Source organism: Zootoca vivipara, chromosome 11 (genome assembly GCF_965207765.1).
Source record: "Zootoca vivipara chromosome 11, rZooViv2.hap1.1, whole genome shotgun sequence".
NCBI classification, from domain to species: Eukaryota; Metazoa; Chordata; class Lepidosauria; order Squamata; family Lacertidae; genus Zootoca; species Zootoca vivipara.
This window is the reverse complement of record NC_142594.1, coordinates 38,361,939-38,378,330: the sequence shown is the minus strand read 5'-3', so window position 1 is coordinate 38,378,330 and position 16,392 is coordinate 38,361,939. Positions and strand designations below refer to the sequence as shown.

Genomic DNA, 16,392 nt, shown 5'->3' with positions numbered 1-16,392 from the left:
TAACCCCCCCCCCCTAAAAAAGGTAAGAGGAACAGGACAGTATTAAATTTTACTGCTCTGCCAAGAGAAAACGATAGCAAGTGGATTTGTCAATTACATTGCAAATGCAGATTACAGAATATGAAAGGCCTGCTTGAATCGAATAATGAATGTAATAGAATAAAAAGCTAAAAAGAAGCAATGCACACTAAAATATGGACATTACTGATATTATTCATAAGTAATGAAATTATTTTCCCTTAAATAATCATTCCTTATGATAAGAAGCTGCTTCTACAAATTGATGCAACAAAGTATTTTTGCTTAATGCTGTCATAGGGTGAGAGTGAAGTCAATGCTAAAGTCATAACATTTTGAAATGTGGCCCATTTTATCTTTATTAATGGAAATTAACCTGACACAGTATATGCTTAGCAGAAGAGGAAAGACAATCCAATTTACAACATAGTTACATGCTTTTTTTTTTAAACTCAATAACTGTTCTGTACTGTATATTGATGGTCATATTTCTTAGCTGCACTAGAATATGGCCTTGTCTGTATCCAATGCAATAGTCAGACTATCAAGGTCAAACAAGTTGTCTCCTTTTGTTTTCTACATATTTATATTTTTCTATATAGTTATTGCACAATTTGCATATCTTTTCAAGTCTGCTGTTCTGTCAGAAACACACACACACACACACACCGGAAACACCGGTACATTCTGCCAAGCAAGACTCTTCCTTCCCCTAACAATAACCCACCTTTTAAATTTTTGTTGAGTTTTGCATGCAACTGAAAAATCAAAAACCACTGGTACATGTCAAAATTTACATGTGAAAATGGAGCTTTTCGCCTTACAGAAAAGGATGTTGTTTTTAATTTTATTTTTGCTTGGTAACACAGGAAAACACAGAAAAGCACAAAGGCTAAATTAGAAATGTTGTTGTTGTTGTTGTTAAAATATGTTTACCGCCCTTCACCTGTAGATCTCAGGGCAGTTCCCAACAGAAAAATACATGATAAAAAGCACAAAATATATAATAAAAACAAGAACAAAACAAACCGCTAACCACCCCCTGTATCACCACTATGATCCTGTGGGTTTGAGGCATCAATAAGCCTCCCTAGAATCAGGTTCTCGGGGTAACTGGCAGCAAAAATGAATTTTAAATGCATACAATAAAACACACAATGTAAAAAGCAACATCAGACTGCGGTAGTTTGCAGTTCTGAAGCCTGATGAGGCTTTGTGCAAGACAGAAACAGAGAGTCTTCACCTAATGCCAGATTTTCTTGTTCAAAATGCATCAAGACATTAGAAGTCCTGTGGTTTATTATTCTAGTTATTAGAGTGTTGACCTAAAAGGGAAGGCTCAAACTCACATCCCCACTGAGCCATGAAGTTCACTGGGTGGCCTCGGGCCAATCTCTAGCTGTCAGACCAAAAGACCTCGCAATGTTGTTGTGAAAATAAAATGTTGTTGGTGGTGGGGAGGCTCTTTACATGACCCTGAGCTCTTTGGGGAGGAAGAGTGGACTGAAAATGCAACCAACAAATAAATAATAAATACTGCTTGACACAAGTAGCTCTGTTCATGGGTATAATAGTTTTTGAGAGTGCAGTTCTCAACACACTTTCCTACATGCAGTAAGAAAGATAACATTCAACTCTGTAAACCTTGTAAGTTTAATTAGAAAGGAGTGCACTGAATATACATCAGTTCTACTTTCAACAAAGTAAGGTAAAAGGTAAAGGGACCCCTGACCATTAGGTCCAATCGTGACTGACTCTGGGGTTGCGGTGCTCATCTCGCATTATTGGCTGAGGGAGCCGGAGTACAGCTTCCAGGTCATGTGGCCAGCATGACTAAGCCGCTTCTGGCGAACCAGAGCAGCACACGGAAATGCTGTTTACCTTCCTGCCGTAGCGGTACCTAAATATCTACTTGCACTTTGACATGCTTTCGAACTGCAGGGTTGGCAGTAGCTGGGACTGAGCAACGGGAGTTGCGGGGATTTGAACCGCTGACCTTCTGATCGGCAAGCCCTAGGCTCTGTGGTTTAACCCACAGCACCACCCTTTTCAACAAAGTAGTCCCTTTTCAACAAAGTAGTGACTCTGAATTACCCCAAAGGCGCACTCTTCCATTGTTTCTTGAGACAGATGAATGCCAACACACAAAAATTAAGTTAGGTACATGTATCTTAAGTCCTAAAAATCCCCCACCTCATTCCTTTTTCTAAAGGTGAAAAGGGTGTGGGGTTATTTAAACTGGTTCCTCTGCTCCAATTCTAATAAGGTAGGAGGAACTGGAAACCACGTAAATCTCCAGAAAAGTTAAATAAGGAAGGCATCCTCATACAAGCACCAGGTAGGCAATTATTTAATAGTATTTTGAACATCAATTTTCATATCACTGCAAAGCAGCAACAACATGTATCTGGAATGCATGGAATACTGATCCTGGGCAATGATATTAACTGACCCAGGCTTCCTGCAGTTCTGGTCCAAGGCTATAGTACAGTGGTACTGGTACCTCTACTTACGAATTTAATGCGTTCCGAACGCACATTCGTAAGTCGAAAAAAATTGTAAGTCGAATCCCATAGGAATGCATTGGGAGAAAACATTCGTAAGTCGAAGCGACCCTAACTAAAAATTCGTAAGTAGAAAAAATCCTATCTAAACCACATCCAAGATGGCGGACAGAGCTCCATTCATAAGTAGAAACATTCGTAAGTAGAGTTATTTGTAAGTAGAGGTACCACTGTACACGGTCAGGACTAGCAACTAGAGGGGAAATTTGTGGAGAGAGAGAAGCAGACACCTCTAGTCTGAGACAGTTCTTAGAAGCCATAAAGACAAGCATAGACTGAGGCATGTGCACATCACATCTGGCCTGCAAAAAGTGCAAAATGGAAGCTAGCTATTTTGGAAAAACTTCAGTATATATTCCCAGCAAGTGTGGTGAAACTTCTGCCTATTTGTCCTTAGTGTACTTTGTAACACGTTCTCAATGCCTGATGGCTATTCAGCTCTGAAAGCCTCCGGATGTGAGTGCAGTTTTTGAGAAAAATACAGAATCCAGTTTCTTTCTTTTCTGCTCCAGGATAATGTTCAACGCTGACAAAGCAGGAAATAAGCAACCGAGGTTTTGCAATATCTTTGCTCAATTGTACTGAGGCCACAAGTTACAGGTAGGTAGCCGTGTTGGTCTGAGTAAAAAAATTAATAAAAAAAAATCCGTATACGTATATCTGATGAAGTGTGCATGCACACGAAAGCTCATACCAAAATAAAAACTTAGTTGGTCTTTAAGGTGCTACTGAAGGAATTTTTTTTTATTTTGAGGCCACAAGTGTTGCTTATGCTTTTTCATTCTAAATCCAATACAATCCATGCCTCGTGGAAAAGGAGTATGAAAATATTGTTCTTTGGAGTTAGCAATCTTATAGAAAAATAAAGGTAAAGGTAAAGGGGCCCCTGACCATTAGGTCCAGTCGTGACCGACTCTGGGGTTGCAGCGCTCACCTCGCATTATTGGCCGAGGGAGCCAGCGTACAGCTTCCAGGCCAGCATGACAAAGCTGCTTCTGGTGAACCAGAGCAGCACACGGAAACGCCGTTTACCTTCCCCCTAAATATCTACCTATTTATCTACCAAGTTGTGAGTTCTTGAACACGGGTTTTGGTTTTTTTTACGTGGCCCAGGTGTGACATTTGGCTTAGGAAACTTTATTAGATCCTTCGGACATTCCCATGGGACGTTGTGTCCAAATTTGAACACAATTGGTCAATTGGTTTCGGAGAAAAGTGGAGACCCACCCACATGCCCCTTTTACATTTTTATATATATAGATGGAGACAGGGTAGAGCAGAAGTAGCTGTTCTCTTGAATTCAGTGTTTCTGTGGTGATCTGAAATAAGAGAACAACTCTTATGCCCTCATAGGCATATTTTTTATTTTTATGTCCCTTTTGTTATAGGAATTCTAAGGTCTCACATATATATAAATCATATGTTCATAAATCTACAAGGCAAAAACATGCAGTACATAAGTATATAAACCACATGTCTGAAATAGTACAGGAAAGCAATCCTGTAGTCATTTTGACTCTTCCAGCGACCTCAAATATTCTCGGCAGTGAGGAAGGAAATGGGAAAAGCCTCCCCTTTTTGCTCACAAACCCTGTCTTATGGGTGTATTTGTGCATGAATAGGGTGAGTCTGTGACCTGGATTCAGGAACTACGGTAAGTATTTGGCATCTCAAAAGGAATGGCCAGGCTGCCCAGGTAAAGCAATCAAGTGACCATTATCAGTATCCTGCCAGACAGGATTTCTGTTGCAGACCGCCCCCTGTGATGTATTTGTGCTGTAGCCCACCTCCGTCTGTGATGTATGTGTGATGTTTTGGGGGGTGGTCTTGAGCTACAGGGTGGGCAATTTCAAAAGTCTATCTAAGGACTTGCACAGCATTGTTTGGGGTCCCTCCTGCCTCCTGCCTGTGGCTGTGAGCACCCTGTTGCAACAATTAATAAAGATTCAGGCTTACTAGCTGCCTTACTTCTCAATATTCTCTGGTTGGTTCTCCTTCCGATAGGGGACCTACTTAAGGACTCTATACGGGCTCTTTGGATACCCCATAAGGGAAAAGGAGCAGTATTTTTCTTATAACACTTTATAATAAGAAAACTCTGCTTGTTCTTTTTTACACAGCTTTTTTTATTTAAAAAAACAACAACAACCTTAGGTGTGGTAAGTCAACATTGTGGTTCTTCCCCCTGTGTTGCAAGAAAGTTTGCTATTCCGGCCTCTGTCAGCGATTGCAAATTTCTGTGGCAGGAAGTTTTGCAGAGCTGGCAAAACCACTGTAGAGAACTGAGAATGCTGGGAGGGGTAGAGAAGGAGCATACAAAATCTTTACAAACCGGCCACAGAAGAGAGGTTGTTATGGGGAAACTGAGCCGCCTTTTCAACCCTTCTCCACCTATATACCCAAACACCTTTCAAATTAGATTCTTAAGCAGAACTCAATTTTTAAAATCAGAGACACTTAGCGATGCTGATTGAAAGCCAGTATCACAGTTTGCAGGAGGCGGGGGGGGGGAGAGTAGGGAAAAGGATGGGTAAAGAAAAACTGTCCCTGTCCACTTGAGGAAAAACATTCAAGACATGTTCAGAAATCTATTTGTTTAAAACAGGGCCGTCTTAAGCGCCCCTGTCGCCATGGTGCGCTGGATCTCTCCGGCGCCCTTCCGCCCCGTTTCCCAGGGCGGTGGGCAGGTGGGCGCCGCACGCAGCGGACCGGTCGGCCAGCGGGCGGGTGCAGCTCACGGCGCCCTCCTGGCGGGCCGGCGCCATGGTACCCTGCGCCACCGGGGGTCTACGTAGAGCCGGCCCTGGTTTAAAACATGTTATATAGTCTGTCCCAAGCCTCAAAAGGTGACCTGCAATGCCCCAAATCAATGAAAACCCACCTGACCACACAATCCTATTAAAGTAAAAAGCAGCCGCATACTGTTACTGATATTACTGATATTCTCTGGACATAGTGCCTTGCCCACCACACTATAAGACACAGATAAAGAAAAAGTCATTTCTATCCTACAATAAAGTTTCTTCAGTGGACCTAGGGAAAGGAGTGGACTTTTTTAAAAAAAGACTGTCATTGCTTTTGGTGTGTATTTTTCATACATATTCAATTTAAAAAATAAATAAATAGTATGATCGTGTTGTTGTTCAGTGAATGGTCCAGATCCTGGAAAATGCTCATTTTCATCTCTAGCCAAAGATAAGGGAGAGAAAATTACCCTTGGAGCATTATCTTGTATATGAACCCCTGTTCCCCCCAAAGAAAGGTGGAAACCCACAGGGGGGTGGCCATGAACTCTTTCTGACTTTTAATTTCCTGCTCTTCCTCACTCAAATCCTTTTTTTTTCTGGGGAGGGAAAGAGCTTCTTTGCCTGTTACGGTAGGTCCAGCTGCCTTTGCCCCACAGGGGGTGCAATTTGATTTTTAAGTGGGGCAATTCGAGAATGAGTTATTAACAGTTAATGACCTTTTAGGCTTCCTCCACGTGAATAGGAGTTCACTTTTTGAATAATAAGAATTATATGTTACAGTTGTAATTATTATTTACACACACACACACCCTGCCCATCTGGGATTCCCCAGCTACTCTGGGCAGCTTCCAATAAAATATTAAAAATACAATAAAACAGAGGGGGGGAATCAGGATTTTAGAGGTGCTTAGGTGGGGCATGGCCAAAAAAAAGTTTGGGAACCACTGGTTTAGGGAGAAGTCTTCTTAGCTTCCTTCTTGACCCCACGCCTAATAACATTTATGTTCCCCCCTCCTAATAAGGGGTTCACCCCCCCAACCCAACCCGCTTCCTGCGACAGGAGGGGGAGATGCAGTTACAGTCTATGCACCCCACAGAAGCCCAGCAAGACCCCCGAGGTTTACCTTTGCTGCTGGCTTTGGCCTGCCCGGCGTCCAGGCGAGGCGAGAGGGGTCAAGGAAGCGCGCACGCAGGACCCACACGGGTGACCCACGCAGCGCAGGCAAGGCAAGCAGGCAACCCGTGGGGCGAGCGCGCCTCTGCTCAGCTCGAGCGAGTTCCTCTCCGGCGAAGGAAGTGGCGCCGGGGCGGCCAAGTGGGCGCTGCTGGGCCTCTCACAAGCACGAGGCGGAGAGTAAGGGCTGGGCTCCGAGGTGAAGGGAAATTTCCCTGGGCGACTCGTGGAACGAAAGGAGGGGAAGGCACCCTTCTCTAAAACGAAAGAAGAAGGGGGTGAAGGAGGAACATTCTCAGGAAGCAGGCAGCAGTCACCCTTCAAAAACAAAAAACACCACTGCCAAGACTCAACCGTGTTTTATTATTGCTTCCTTCCTGGATGTCAGGTGTTCAAAAGGGCTCACGGGTGCATGTGGATTGTGAGGGGGAAGCGCTGTTCTCAACAGCGCTGGGTGAAAAGTAACCTTCGCCCAAATAACTCCATGCCTGGCTGCTTGTAACTTGTTGCCCAATTTTGTTTTCTCTCTCCCTGTTTTGTTTGAATTCTACCTGCCCTCCTCATGAACGGATTGCTGAAAGAGGCAAGCATAGGGGTTGGGGGTCTGGAAGATGTCTAAGCATAATTTTAGCTGTTTTGAGATGTTTGCACAGGATCTATTCACACAACCTATTTTTAGCATAAACTCAGTATTTCGGTTTAACTTCTATCCTGGACCCCCAAAAATTAAACATCTGAGTGGGAATATAGATGTATATTCCAGTGCACATTGATGTAAGTGCATTCACGTTGCAACTCTTATTAACACTACAGCCAGCTCCATTGCAAGACTAAACATTCCATTAATTTTTTATAAGGAAACCGGTCAATTTACAATCTATATTTGAGGGAGAAGAACCAGCAACCATATATTGGGGTGGGGTGATGCACAGGCAGGGGAGTTAGTTATTCTTGCATCACCTGCTCTATTAGAATAAGTGATGCAAATACCCAATTTCCATCTGCAAAATGCTGGAGGGAATCATGCGTCTCTAGTCTTCCATCTCCATATCTCTCCTTCTATCATATACAGTCACGCACACACCTCTGCCTGCCAGAAGGATAAGCAGCGTTTGACATATAGGGGAAACTACCCCGATTTTTTCTTCTTCTTTAGCATTTTTAATATCTCAGATGTGTTCCAGTAACATTAACAGAAACCTGGAGGGATTTTTTTTGTTCTCTAAAGGGGATTCCCCATGTATGTGGATGTGGGGAACTTACAAATTCTTGCATACAGTGAGCATCATGTTTCAAAGTGGGTGTTGTTTCTTACACATGCAGTGTAAAGGTGAAGGTACCCCTGACCATTAGGTCCAGTCGAGGTCGTGGACGACACTGGGGTTGCGGCGCTCATCTCTATAGGCCGAGGGAGCCGGCGTTTGTCCACAGACAGCTTCTGGGTCATGTGGCCAGCATGACTAAGCCGCTTCTGGCGAAACCAAAGCAGCGAACAGAAACGCCGTTTACTTTCCCGCTGGAGCGGTACCTATTTATCTACTTGCACTTTGACGTGCTTTTGAACTGCTAGGTTGGCAGGAGCAGGGACCGAGCAACAGGAGCTCACCCCGTCACGGGGATTCGAACTGCTGACTTTCTGATCGGCAAGCCTTAGGCTCTGTGGTTTAGACCACAGCGCCACCCGCCTCCCACACATGCAACTGTGAGGTGACCCCGGCCATGGATTATTTGTGAACACAAGCATGGGCTGGTAGTGGCCCACTTTAAATGTAATGCCACGCTCAAACTGCTCTGTGCAGATAAGTTTCCTTTTACATTCAGCTCTACTTTTTAATCCAGTGAAGCAGGCAATAGCAGATTTATAAAAAGAGAAGTGCTGGGCTGAGCTTAAGCTTGCCTGGAAACATGGAAGTATTGAAAAAAATCCAGATGAAAACAATGAGTTTCAGTTACACAGTGGGAAGTTCAAATGAACTTCCTCTTAACATGGCTCAAATTAAATTCTGCCAACTGGCTTTCATTCATCCAACCTTAGCACAAAAACTTTCAGGGGGCTTGCCTCTGGAAATCAAGGTACTGTATGCAGAATATCTTTGAACACCTCCTAAGGTGCTTCCAGATAGAGGTTTATTGTGGAATTGGTATTGTTCATGCACTCAAATATTTAACACTGTCCACATGATGCTATCATCAAAATTCAAGCCTATACTTTTTGTTACACTTAATCCAGATTTCCTCTTACCATGGAAAATCCATTAACTAAAAATAACCTGTTACACATTCATAGTCACTGCAGCTGTGGAAGCTCATTGACACATTTTTTGGTGTGTGTGTTTGTTTGTGTGTAATCATATGTGTGATAATGTTTCAGTGAGTGGTCCCTATCATTGCACCCTTACTTTCGCTTGCTCCCCACTCCCCTAGCACAACCTAGCCATTTTGTTCCCAGCTGCTCAAACAATGCAAGTGTACCTATTTGCACAGATTGCTACATGCTGAAGGACCATTTTTCAACAGCTCAGTTCAGAGGAATTATGCGGCAAGGGTAAGGAGAGGGTAGCAGACACCAAAGTAGGCATGCCTAGACACACAATATCAACTTGCCCTCAACTCGCTGATACAGTAGTTAGAAAGACAAAGACCAGAGTGGAGTTATATGAGCAAGAAGCTGGAAGCAAGTAGTAGTCAGAGCCATGTCTGATTTCTACTGAAATCCAAGGGAGAAGCAAGATCCTCTTGGGATGTTCATGCTGTGAACTCCTCCATCATAGGCTCTGGTTGTATATCTGCGTAAATAAACCATTTATCATAAGGACACTACAGTCTCTGCTGTACCTCATTCTGGGTAAGCAACTGGAACCCCTGGAATTTTGCACCGCTCAGAGCTTGGAGTGGTGGAAAACAATATCATTATATGAGGTATGGGTGGGGGGAGAGAATTGGGGAGAGAAATAAGGGGGTAATGATATTTCATTCTTTAGTGTATGTGCAGAGGTTTTGCTTCAGTGTCATGAGGATACATTCTTTATTTGTCTGTTTGTTTTTGAGAGCAATGTCTCACACCAAACATAACCAACCTGTAGAAAGGACTCTTGGAATTGAAAAGAGAGACGTTGCATGTACCCTTACTATTCATGAAAATATTTCAATAAAAAACATTATAAAACAAAACAAAACCCAGTAGCATCAGACGACTTATGTTTTCAAATCAGATCAAAGTTGGTCTGAGGAAAGATGCATCAAAAGTGTTTCACAGGATAGATGTGATTTGTGCCTAGCATCAATGTGCAGAAGTAGGAGCACAATGGATGCAGGGAAAATGGGAGTTTTGTACACAACCTGCTTTTAAACTGTGGTGCAAATGGAAAGCACCAATAAAGGAACACCACCTGCAAAAGTGGAACAAAGTCACAATGGCTGTTAGCAAAATACTTAACTCGGATTAATTGGATCGAACAAACAAATACATGTTAATACATCTTCTGGGGGGTGTTATAAAAAAGGCATATGGGGAAGTAAAGCTGAGAGCTATACCATTGGGACAAACTTATTCAAAATGCTTTATTCCCCTCTTTTAGAAAAATAGTCCCCTTGCCAGTCTACTATTATTTGTCTTTCCAGAGGGCAAACCAAACAATCTCCCAGCTGATCTATCTGATTAAAAAAATATAGCCAGAAGAGGAGAATAACTGCTTTTTGGCTCATTCCCAAAAGCATCTGGAGTATTTGCAGTGAATGATATGCAATTATTGCCAGGACTTTCTAGCCTGCATATAAATTATATAAAGTAAAAGCTTTTGATTGCTTAAAGTCAATCACTGAAATTCTAATCTATTTTTAGCGTGACCAAAATAATGTATTGAAGTCTCATGCTAGGATGGAAACCACACTAAAACAATAAAGCCCCAACCATAAATACCACACAGCTTGGAGCAAAGTTCAATGTAAACTGTTTACAGAGGGTCCTTGAGAGCCCATCAGATTATGGAACATTTCTCCTTGCAGTGGGAGCCTTTAAATTCTTGCAGATCTTTTCATTAGCAACTAAAGAAGTGGAATCTCTCACAGAGCACAGAATGACAAAGGAGGGAATGTACTTTTCTTTATTATGTTTTGGTCCAATAAAGGATATCGCTTTACCTGGTGCATGTTTTTTTTTATTGCCTGACAGTCATTTGAAAGAAGTTAATATGGAACATCTTGGATGCAATCACATTTACTGGTACATGAATTTACATAGGTCATCTAAGTATTATCCAGTGAATGCAATTTGAATGAGACTTGGAAGCCCCAGTCCAAGCTAATTCAGCACTGGGATCTGAACCGCTGAATACGTTCAAAGCTAGATTCTAACCTGGCTGCAATCTGCCAAGCAAACTCCATTCAGCACCACGGGACTTGCATCTGGGTACATAGGCACAGCATTGTGTTGTAACATAATTTTGGATGCACCCGGGACTGCTAACTGCTACCCCTATTCATCTTTCTTTTGTCCTTACTGCCTTACCACCCCCCACTCCCTGCCCTAGTCTGTCACCATGGCCATCTAAAGTGCATGTCACATGTGCCAAAGTTACAGGGTTTGAGATAAAAGAAATGTCACCCCCTTGACGGGATTAGTGCAGATAGGGAACCTCAATCTCAAACCTTTATTGGCCTATAGACACGATTCCAAAAGGTTCAGTGCAATAAAATCACTCCACAAAATCTTTATATGACAATTAAAAAATTGTTGTATAACATTCATGAATTCACATTGTGTGTTGCAGAAACCTGGCTGCTGTCTCCAACTTTAAAAATAATAATTTTTATTTGATTTTACATATAAAAAGTTATCACACTACCAAATACATAACCATATGTAGAGATTTCTCTGGATCCCTTGACTCCCCCCCATCCCCTCCATGGGCCCCACTGTCAGCATTTTCAGCTGCATATTATTACCTAATCCATATTTTATATCTTTCCATGCTATTCATTGTATTTGTTACATTACAAGTGTTGTTAAAATTCTGCTAATGTTTTCATCTGCTTACACAGTGGTCTCCTAAATAAATTATAAATTTCCCCCATTATTTCTTAAAGTTATTGTCTTTTTGGTTCTTGAGCTTTCCGGTCAGTTTTGCCATAGTCCAACAGGTCAACAGCTTAGTTTGCCATTCCTCTCTTGTGGGGACTTTTTCTTCTTTCCATCTTTGGGCTAGAAGCATCCGTGAGGTTGTTGTCGCATACATAAAAAGTCTTTTCTGCTCCTTTAGGAAGTCGGTGCCTATAATTCCTAATAGAAAAGCTTCTGGGTTTTTTCCCCTACAAAAGTTATTTTAAACATTTTTTTCAATTCATTATATATCATTTCCCATAAAGCTTTCATTACCTTACATGGCCACCACATATGATAAAAGGTACCTTCTTTCTCTTTACATTTCCAGCAGGTATTTGTACTTGTCTTATACATTTTTGCTGACTTACTGGGAATCAAATACCACTGACATCTTTATCCCCATCCTGGGCAGACATTAGGAAGGCTGACTTACTGAATGCCAGTGATACCGTAGGAAAACCTCTGGCCTGGGGGCTGATTGTGGCCCTGTCTGACCTCTGGGGCTCTCCCACGAAGCTATGCTCCCACTCCAGACCACATCAGCCCTGTTCTGCACTAACCTCAAGTGTTTTCACTTGGTGTGAATGTGTGCCCTAGACCAGCGATAACGCCTGTGGGAGAGGGAGTAGACTATGCCAAAATCTTGGGCTTCTAGCATAGCTGAAATTTAGCCTACAGTAGACAGCTGAGAATCACATTGTGTCCCACCCACTTTTGCCTATTGCTCCCTTCACCTGTGGGATGTGCTCCCCAAAAGGTTATTTCCAAGGGAATTTGGTCCTCAGGTTGAAAAACTTTCCCTACCTCTGGAGCTGGAGCTACATAGCCCTGAACTGCAGTATAGGAGAAATCTGGCAAACAATGGGTGGGATTTGTTTGGGCCACAAGCTGAATGTGAAACCGACCCTGATGACTTTCTTGACCTTTACTGGTCAAATGGTAGTTCTATTAACATATCCATTGGTCTGCAAAGATTTTGGTGATAGTAATGCAGAAAGTCAAAATAAATTTAAGGAAAGAACTCCTGGGCAGCAAGTTCTTTTTATGTAATTGACATCACTTATCTTTCCCATGCTGCCACCACCTAAAAGGCTCTGCTCCTCCTTGCCCAGAATATATGTTTGTTTGTATGTACCTTGCAGATAAGGCAGGGATTAAGAGCGTGAGACTCTTAATCTCAGGGTCATGGGTTCAAGCCTCACCTTGGGCAAAAGATTCCTGCTTTGCAGGGGCTGGACTATATGACTCTTGTGGCCCCTTCCATCTCTACTATTCTATGACATTACCTCTCGACATGCTTATATATGGGTGTCATAGTATCAGTTTTGCAGTAGATCTGAAGGGGTGCTCATTCAGAAGGAATGGGGGCTACTTGCTCATGATAACTAGCCTAATACGCTGTGCAACATGCATGCATACGTATTTCAAATTGGCATATACTAAAGGCCATGTGAATTGGCTCTCAAGTGGTTTGTGATTAGGTGCCTTTTTTATTACTATTTTGCAAAGCAGGTATACCACCACATGGAGTCACTGCTTCACTGATTTTTCTTAGTTCCATGCTCCCCATCCCAGCACAAACAGCTGCCGAAAAAGGTGACAGGCAGCCTCAAGAGATATTGTAACATATCATTTTGCAAGTCGTAAAACTATTACAGTATACTGTAATGAATATACTGTAATGAATAAAGTGTGTGTGGGGGGGGAGAGAAGTAGGAAATACATATCCTAGACATTTTGAAACTGTGGAGAACAATGGTTCTGTTGAAAAAACCTCATTCATCAAGAAGCAATAAATTTGCTGACTAGAAAGTACCATTCTGTTGTCTCACTCTAATGAGGTCTTAGTTACATTACATTGTAAAATAGCTCTGTAGAAATAAATATTAAAGAATAAGATGAAAGGGGGAGGATTAAAAATAATTTATCTCATCCACCAAGTTTCTGTAAGTTGGCCAGTTATTGTTCATGTTATTTTTATGAATGGCAGTTGACTCTATAGGTGATATCCACCAAGGGGTTTTTGTTATAACTTTGAATTTATTCCTCTCCCAAACTTCGAATAAGGCCTTCCTCACTGGGTAGTTCATGAAGCCTTTCTGCCCCTTAATGACAGCTTCAATTTACTCAAATTTTCTAAATTTCCTCTAATTTCCTTCCATTATTTGATGTAATTATCTTTAAATAAATTGGTGTTCTTATTTGTAATCCAGACCCCCGGATAATTTACTTTGTTTGTGGTCTTTAGACCCGTAAAACAAATCCTTATTTCCTGATGAGTAGCCTTTGGACTATAATGTAACTTAAACAGAAAACTACCTTTAGAAAGATTTTTCCTCCAAAAGGATTTTATTTTAAAAATCCGTTTTAAATCAAAAAATCTGATTTAAATAAAAAAATCCTATATATATATATATATATATATATATATATATATATATATATATATATAATTTACTTGCCAAAATGACCTCCAAGCAGTTTACAAGTGTCAAACCGATTATAAATACATATCCACACATTTTAAAAAATAAAACAGCTTCATTGAAACATTTAAACATCCATAATTACTGAAGTGTAGGTGGGTTCCCACGAGGAAAGACACAGTGATAACAGCAATAACCTTTATTGAACTAACAGAACTGGACAACAGGGGCAAAGCAACTGCTTATTTACATTTCTGAAGGCCTGGACCACTCCCACTCCCAACGTGATTGGCTGTCTAAACTTCCAAGCTGCGAATCATGACTCAGAGTTTAAGGGCCAATGGCAGAGGTCCAAATCCTGAAATGTTCTGTGACTGGATATCATGTATTGAATCAGAACACAGGGGCTCAGAATCCTTAGTCCAGACTCAAGCTCAGGCAAACACAGTCCACTGAATATATAACAATTACTATGTACAATAAAGCGAAGGCCATTAAAACAGCAGAGCAATTATGTACCAGGAACATAAGAAACTGCTTCGTAAGGAACTAGACATTGATCTACCTCACTCAGGACTCAGCCACACCTCTGCTTGCTCCGCTGCTTTCCGCTGTGGAAACCTGTGATTTAGCGCTGAATTGGAACAAACGGCAAGCGGGTTTCCCATGGATTCTGAGTTGACACTAAAGAGCAGGTTTACACAGGGGAAAGCAGCGGGGCAGAGGCAAAACCTCTCAGACCCATGGCTAGAAAGCATGGGAGAAGCAGGACACCACTCAGGCACCCCATGTATTCTAGGTACAGGGCAAGCAGAAGTGTGAGCAAGCCCTCAGCATCGCCTGCCCTACAGTGTAGACCAGGCATGTCAAACCTGCGGCCCTCCAGATGTTTTGGACTACAATTCCCATCTTCCCCAACCACCGGTCCTGCTAGCTAGGGATCATGGGAGTTGTAGGCCAAAACTTCTGGAGGGCCACAGGTTTGACACGCCTGGTGTAGACCATTTGGTAGACCAAACTTGGGTCACCAGCTGTTTTTGGACTACAGATCCCATCTTCCCTGACCACTGGTCCTGCTAGCTAGGGGTGATGGGAGTTGTAGTCCAAAAACAGCTAGAGACCCATGTTTGGGAAACCCTGGTGTAGACTCTACACTGACTGCCAACAGGATTTCAGACGGGGGTCTATCTCAGACCTGCTTGGAGTTGTTGGGGATTGAACCTGGAACAAAACATGTGCTCTGCCACTGAGATCCAGATTTCCCCCAGTGTGCACGCGACGGCTTCCGAAGCCCCCTTGAGTGATGGTTTCTCATCCCCTGAGGAAAGAGAGAAGGAAGATATAGGATCCCTGTATCTTTTCCACCATCAATGAAAAATCAGCTTGCGGTGGGTGATTTATTTTTCAGCTATAAATCATCCTCCCCATGCTGCTCTATGATGTTCACATGCGAAGACGAACCCCATCATTTGGGGTGGAGGAAGGATGTTTGGACAGAGACTGATTAATGCCTTCCACTTTGATTATTCAGCCTCTCTCCAACCAACCTTCCTCCATCCTCCATGGAGACAAACAACAATCCAACTTCACCGTTTAAACTCCTGTACACTACTATACATCCCAGTTTGTGCTAGTGCACATATGATCTATGATTAATCATACACACATATTTGCACAATGAGAACTGTCCTAATACTAATACTAATTGTTGGTTCTGAGTTGGTGCTCTTTTTTTTTTTTTGCCTAGGTTATCTTGAGCCTATATTCAGTTCTTAAATGCTACATTGCTCTAGGGAAACTGGGATCTCAGCCCAGATTTTGCTATTCATATGGAGTCAATACACTCCCAAATGATTGGAACCAAGTTCTAAAATAATTATGTTGCGTATATGAAAGTCATTTTGCACAAGCATATGGAAGCAAGATGAGAAGGAAAATATAGATTGGAGGAAAAATATAAAGAGAATAGTGCATTTCATCCAGGAGTAGGATATCTGGGTTTTAGTGGCAAGTCAACTAAGAAATAGTTGATCATGGGTGGGGACTTCTACGATTCTGGCTTTGCATGTACATGTGAGTATGCTGGTACCAACCATCTTATTCCAAACAAAACGCCAATACTGGAATGGCTCCAACTCATATCTAAAGTAAGAGATTTCTTTTGTTCTTTACCGGTATTTGAGCTAGGGCCATTTTAAACAGAAAGACAATTCCTTTGAAGCTGAAACTGTAATGCAAGCGAGGTGTTATTCCAACTCCCTAAATCAGGCATCTGCAAACTGTGGCCCTCCAGATGTTTTGGCCTACAACTCCCATGATCCCTAGCTAACAGGACCAGTGGTCAGGGATGATGGGAATTGTA

The 16,392-nt window shown here is 42.1% G+C and overlaps 1 protein-coding gene across 1 annotated transcript in view; it reads right to left on the bottom strand.

Moving 5' to 3' along the window:
• The window catches only part of APBB1IP (amyloid beta precursor protein binding family B member 1 interacting protein), a 55,907-nt gene extending 49,186 nt beyond the window's left edge, over positions 1-6,721 (bottom strand). Inside the window, exon 1 of the mRNA XM_035129651.3 lies at positions 6,454-6,721. The gene's annotated coding sequence lies outside the window, so the exon portion shown is untranslated. The remainder of the gene's footprint in view (positions 1-6,453) is intronic.
• Between the last annotated feature and the right edge of the window lie 9,671 nt (positions 6,722-16,392).